A 7,043-nucleotide genomic window follows, 5' to 3' on the forward strand; every position below is an offset into this window, starting at 1 on the left:
CAGAGTCAGACACGACTGAAGTGATTTAGCAGCAGCAGCAGCAGGCTGTCCTTAATTTTGTTTCCTGGTCCAAAAAGCCTAAAATGTTTACCACTTAACCCCTTACAGAAAAAAGTCCGAGGACCCAGCCTTGCAATCTACTGGTACCCTCAAGGGCATGGTCTCTGTTGAGGGCCCCAGCCCAGCTGGAGTCTGTATGTGAGTTCCCAGCAGAGAACCAGGAGCCCAGAGAGGATGTTCCATCTGTGAACAGAGGTAGACACACTGCCCTTAGGTCAGAAGTACGTGTAATAGCTGGCCTTACCCAGTGAAGGAGACTCACCTTTGAGAGTCTGGGAATCTAAGCCTGTCCTGCAGTGCCAATGAGGATGAATGTCCACACCAGGATGAGTGTAGGAATTCACATCAGACTCCACGGATAACGAGTGGAAGGATGTTCCTTGAGCAGCCTTCTAGGAGTCTCAAGTCTCAAGTTTCTCCAGTGATTGTTCCCTGTGTTGTCCTAGGGGGTGACCTGGCTGCCTGTGTTAACCCTTTTTTGTTCTTACAAACATACGTAATGGCCTGTCTCAGGGAGATAATCTGAGCTGCCCACCTGTGAAGGACTGTAAAGAAGTGAGACTAACACCTCCCCCTGCCTGAGGCTTCCCATTCTAGGGGACATTTGCAAGGATTGAATAGCGTTTTTACTTTGTTTACTCGCCTCCCCGCATCCCATCTCTAATGCATAAAAGAACCTGGCAACCAAACCCTGACAAGATAGTTGTTTTGAGGTCCTTGTCTGCCGTCTTCTCGGGCAGCAGGCTCCCAAATAAAGTCCCTTCTGTTAGAGCCTACATGGGGGCTCATTGTTAAAATGGCTCGTTATGTTGACCTCGCAAACAAACAGTAAAATCACAGTGACCCTTGAGACTGACCATATTGCCCAAATAACATTCTCTTTTCTTACTGGCGCCTACCTTCTCAAGGCTACAACACCACCAGATTCCAGACCTCTGGCTACATGACCTACATGACCACAGGACTCAGCTACAGGCTAAAATTTAAACATCCTTTTGTTGCAGGAAGGAGGACCCCTTCCAGGGCCCGAAACTGGGCTCTTGTCTAACACTCGGAAATGAATTGTCCAAGGAGACACCTGTGCTGACAAAGCAAGAGATTTTATTGGGAAAGAACACTCAGGCGGAGAACAACAGCGTAAGGGAACCCAGGAGAACAGCTCTGTCACACGGCTTGCAGTTTCGGGTTTTATGGTGATGGAATTAGTTTCTGGGTTGTCTTAAGCCAATCATTCTTACTCAAGAGTCCTTCCTGGCGGTGCACGCCTTGTTCAGCCAAGATGAATGACAGAGAAGGATTCTGGGAAGTGGTTGGACACATGATGTCTCATTTTGACCTTTCCTGAACTCTTTCAGTTGGTGGAGGCTCATTAGTTCCGTGTTCTTTACCAGTACCTCCTGTCATAAAACAACTCGTGTAAATGGTTACTATGGTGTCAGGCCAGGGTGGACAGTTTCAATCAGGTGCTTTCTCTAACACCTTCAGAGAATTTTTCATTCAATTCAGTTCAGTTGCTCAGTTGTGTCCGACTATTTGCGACCCCATGAACCACAGCACACCAGGCCTCCCTGTTCATCCCCAACTCCCCGAGTCTACCCAAACCAATGTCCATTGAGTCAGTGATGCCATCCAACCATCTCATCCTCTGTCATCCCCTTCTCTTCCTGCCCTCAATCTTCCCCAGCCTCAGGGTCTTTTCTAATGAGTCAGCTCTTCTCATCAGGTGGCCAAAGTACTGGAGTTTCAGCTTCAGCATCAGTCCTTCCAATGAACACCCAGGACTGATCTCCTTTAGGATGGACTGGCTGTATCTCCTTGCAGTCCAAGGGACTCTCAAGAGTCTTCTCCAACATCACAGTTCAAAAGCATCAATTCTTCAGTGCTCAGCTTTCTTTATAGCCCAACTCTCACATCCATACATGACTCCTGGAAAAACCATAGCCTTGACTACATGGACCTTTGTTGACAAAGTAATGTCTCTGCTTTTTAATATGCTGTCTAGATTGGTCATAACTTTCCTTCCAAAGAGTAAGCGTCTTTTAATTTCATGGCTGCAGTCACCATCTGCAGTGATTTTGGAGCCCCCCACAATAAAGTGTCTCACTGTTTCCATTGTTTCCACATCTATTTGCCATGAAGTGATGGGACTGGATGCCATGATCTTAGTTTTCCGAATGTTGAGCTTTAAGCCAACTTTTTCACTCTCTTTCACTTTCATCAAGAGGCTCTTTAGTTCTTCCTCACTTTCTGCCATAAGGGTGGTGTCATCTGCATATCTGAGATTATTGATATTTCTCCCGGCGGGATATAAGAAAGACCCCATCAGAAAGGGAGGATGCTGGTTCTCCTTAAGGGCCAGTCACCCTCTCATTTCCCTCTAATAAATTTCCTTTTCTTGCCTGACTGCCTGGCTCTCTCTCTTTTTCTCTGCACTCATCTTACACCTTCCTGATCCCAACACCTCATCTCAGATTCATTGACTTACCTTGGATTTGAAAGGTTGTAGCTGAACCATAGAAGATGCTGGGATTCTTGGCCTCCGGAGAAGAATTCAATCCAGGGCCAGAGACGAGGGTTGATTGCTCAGAGCTTTTGTATAATAGAGTTTTATTAAAGTATAAAAGGGATAGAGAAAGCTTCTGACATAGATAGACATCATAAGGGGGCAGAGAGAGTACCCCCTTGCTAGTGTTAGCAATGGAGTTCTATACTCTCCAATTAGTTATTACAATGAATCAAAAGAATGTCTCAAGTTTGTGAAAATTTTACCAGACCCACTCCCACAATTTACATTTTAGGATAACAAGATTAGAATTTAACAATAGAAAGATCTTACCAGACCCACTCCCATAATATACATTCTAAGATATCAGGATTAGTCAGAAGGTTTTCAGGAAGGAGCAACTGTCCTCAAGCAGGATACACTGTTGTTGTATAATCCCTAGTACAGAGTTTAAACTGAGTTGTGTAATTGACTAAGGAGTGTACACAAAAAAGGTTTGTCCTTTCCTCCTCCTTAGAATTCCAGACCCCTATCTCCACTTCAAGAGCCCCAGACCCCTTTCTCCTCCTTGGGGATCCTGGACTTCTTATCAGTCTGCCTAGGAATTGACTCTCTCAGATTCATTGACTTATCTTGTGAAAAGCAGAGCAAATTTGGACTCAGTAACAGGAAAGAGGGTGGGGAGGAATGTCTTGTCTGCAGTCTGAGTCTTCCCCCATTTCAATCTTTTCAGCCCTCCTCATCCTCTCTTACGTCTCTGAGTGTCAGACTTTCCAGGTTTTGTTGGGTAAACTGGCTCTCACCTTAGCACCCATCTTAACAGAGCAGTTTTGGTACTTCCCTGGTGGTCCAGTGGCTAAGACTCCGGGCTCCCAATGCAGGGGGAACTAGATAGCACATGCCACAATGAAAGATCCCACATGCTGCAACAAAGATCGAAGATCTAAAAGATCCCACATGCTACAACCAAGACCTGGTGCAGCCAAATTAAACAAATAAAAATAAATATTTAAAAGAGAGTAGTGGAGAAGGCAATGGCACCCCACTCCAGTACTCTTGCCTGGAAAATCCCATGGGCAGAGGAGCCTGGTAGGCTGCAGTCCATGGGGTTGCTAAGAATTGGGCATGACTGAGCGACTTCACTTTCACTTTTCACTTTCCTGCATTGGAGAAGGAAATGGCAACCTGCTCCAGTGTTCTTGCCTGGAGAATCCCAGGGACAGGGAAGCCTGGTGGGCTGCCATCTATGGGGTTGCACAGAGTCGGACACAACTGAAGTGGCTTAGCAGCAGCAGCAGCAGTCTCTTCTCTGGGTTACATCACTTACCACTCCCCCATTTCCTTTTTTCCAATAAGAAAAGTAGTTTTTAAGCTGATTTCCCCTCTCAAACTCACCCTGTTCTTTGGAATTGTGTCTTTTTTAATTCCCTTAGCGTCATTTTTGGGGATTTCATAAGAAATCGGTGATAGCTTCCTATGGTCAATGTACCATCTTTGTCTGAGTTCCTTGGGAACTGAAAGTCTTAAAATCAGTTTAGATATTTTCTGAAATGACTGTGTGTTGTAAATATACTGCCTAGACTTTAAACATTGACTATATGGTTGTTTCCTTTTCCATGATAATGTACTTAGCATTTTCAGTTTAATTAAAACTCTATTATTATTATTATTATTTACTTTACAATATTGTATTGGTTTTGCCATACATCAACATGCATCTGCCATGGGTGTACACGTGTTCCCCATCCTGAACCCCCGTCACACCTCCCTCCCCATACCATCCCTCTTGGTCATCCCAGTGCACCAGCTCCAAGCTTCCTGTATCCTGCATCAAACCTGGACTGGCGATTCATTTCTTATATGATATTACACATGTTTTAATGCCATTCTCCCAAATCATCCCCCTCTCCCTCTCCCACAGAGTCCAAAAGACTGTTCTATACATCTGTGTCTCTTTTGCTGTCTCACATATAGGGTTGTCGTTACCATGTAATTCAAAATAATTTTTTTTAAATACCTTAAAAAATTACACAAGTAAGGCATGAATGTTGTCTCCATTCATAACTGATTTTTTTCTACTAGACTTTTCTTTATTCCTGCTGGAATAGATCCTAAAGCTATTGTTTCAGGAGTGTCTATGGGTTGTAAGTTTATCTGAGCCCTTAGAAAAATGCCTATATTTTATTCTCCCTGTAGAATGATAATCTACTGAATAGACCATTCTAGAATGAAAAGACTTTCTTCCTCTCCTTTGGCACCTTAAAGATTTCCCTTCATTTTCTTTTCATCCAGTGTTGTTGAAGTAAATTTGATTCTCATTCTTGCATAACTGTTCTATCTTTATTTCCTGGAGGTTTCTAGAATTTTCCTTACTTATCCATGAAGTTTTGAAATTTCACTATTATTTGTCCAAGTGCTATCTGTGTTTTTATAAATCCATCCTACTCAATAAACAGTAGACCCTGTCAATCTGAAGATGAATGTCTTTCTACAGTTGTAGAAAATTCTTAGCTTTTTTTTTTTTTCTTTTTCAAATCTTGTATTCCCCCCACCTATATTCTCTCTATTCTCTCCTTCTAAAACTATTAGAAGGATTTTTGAATCTCTGGATTTATCCTTCATATCTTTGAATATTTCCTTTATCCTATCCCTTTCTCCTTTATCTATTGTAGTTTCTGCCATGTAGCAAAATGAATCAGCCATACATACACATATCTGCTCAGTCACTCGATTGTGTGTCGGTCGCTCTTTGGTGATCCCATGGACTGTAGCCCTCCAGGATCCTCAGTCCATGGGATTTCCCAGACAAGAATACTGAAGTGGGTTGCCATTTCCTACTCCAGCATATACATGTATCCCTCTCTTTTGGACTTCCTTCCCATTCAGGTCACCACAGAGCATTGAGTAGAGTTTCCTGTGCTGAAGAGTGTGTTCTCATTAGTTAGCTATTTTATATATACTATCAATAGTGTATGCATGCCAGTCACTTTATATCCAGAGTCACAGCGTGGCAGCATTTGTCACTTTGGGATTAAATTCTACCTTTTTTTTTATTTTAATGTTTTTTATCTTTTGCTGAAATTGCAGGACTCTCCCCAAATGTTTGCTGATTCTCATCTTATTCGCTGAGACTCCCAGTTAGTTGATCTGCTGCTGGCTCAGGAGGGGGTGGGGGCAGGGAAGCCTTCCTGCAGTCTGCACTGTGCTCGGTGGAGTTAGGCATGCTGGCCCAGCTCCCAGGGCAGTTTGGTCATCTAGGTGTGCGTGTCCCCAATTCTCCCAGGGCTCTGCTGTCCTTTCCAGTCCACCTGCCTGTGATCATTCTTCCCACTGGAGGAAAACACAATTTTTGCTGCTTGGGGAAAGGAGAGAGTGTTTGTATGGGGTCAACCCTCCGGTTGCTCTCCCTGAATCAACCCAGCCAATCAGGGCTGTGAGCTACCCTCCTCCCTGCCCCCACCTTCTCTCACCTCTGGACAAAAAGCAGCCTCAGCACTCTCCCCACCTTTCTGGGTTGGCACTCTCCCCCTGGTGTTCTGAGCCATCTCTTCTGCTATCACGGGCTTGCCTTGCTGGCTTCCTGACCGACTTTGCTTTTGCCTTTGCTTTGTAATTTGTATTGGAGTATAGTTACTTTACAATGTTAGATTAGTTTCTGCTTTACAGACAAGTGAATCAGCCATAGGTACACATGCATTCTCTCTTCTTTTGGATTTCCTTCCCATGTAGGTCATTGCAGAACACTGAGTAGTTCCCTGTGCTGTACAAAAGGTTTCCTATTTTATACATAGTAATGTGTATATCGGAGAAGGCAATGGCACCCCACTCCAGTACTCTTGCCTGGAAAATCCCATGGATGGAGGAGCCTGGTAGGCTGCAGTCCTTGGGATTGCACAGAGTCGAACACGACTGAAGTGACTTAGCAGCAGCAGCAGCAGTGTGTATACATCCGGACCATATTTGATTGTTCAGGGGCCCTTCAAAGATTTGAGGCTGAGAGTATCTAATGTTGTTTACAAGGGTGACTACTTTCATTTTTTAATCTTTTCTATAATTTCTATGGAGTCTCTCAATTGGCAGGATGGAAACTGTTGGGACAAAGGAATGCTGTGTTGAAGGTGCTAAAATCAGTCTTCACAGAGGTGTTTTTGAAAGCCAGTTTAAACCCAAATGTCTTATTTAAATAACATCTGTTTAGGCCCCTTACTAGCTTTATTGTGTGACTTAGGATAAATCATTTTACCTACTTAATTGCATTTTTTTCACCAGTAAAATAAAGGGTGTGGACAAAATGACCTTAAGCTTCTCTCTATCAGAATTTCTGTATTCATATTTTAAAGGCAGCTGCGTGTGACCAATGCAACTCAGGCTTCCCACCTCCAGATTGCTATAAACAATTCATAGCTTTCCCATTCTTTATCTCCAAGGAGAATCACATGATTCATTCTACCCCTCCCCAGTCCCCGCTTTTGCACTTGGC

General features: G+C 43.6%; 1 long non-coding RNA gene across 1 annotated transcript; it reads right to left on the reverse strand.

The window, feature by feature from the left end:
* Window positions 1-1,141: 1,141 nt before the first annotated feature.
* Window positions 1,142-2,765, reverse strand: LOC147349553 (uncharacterized). Its single transcript, XR_015150200.1, has 2 exons — window positions 2,546-2,765; window positions 1,142-1,457 (listed from the first exon to the last, which is right to left on the reverse strand). It is a non-coding gene; the product is annotated as an uncharacterized LOC147349553 (long non-coding RNA).
* Between the last annotated feature and the right edge of the window lie 4,278 nt (window positions 2,766-7,043).

Source organism: Bos grunniens, chromosome 21, assembly GCF_055505025.1.
Source record: "Bos grunniens cultivar Pamir isolate PY7600 chromosome 21, Bosgru_T2T1.0, whole genome shotgun sequence".
Lineage (NCBI taxonomy): Eukaryota > Metazoa > Chordata > Mammalia > Artiodactyla > Bovidae > Bos > Bos grunniens.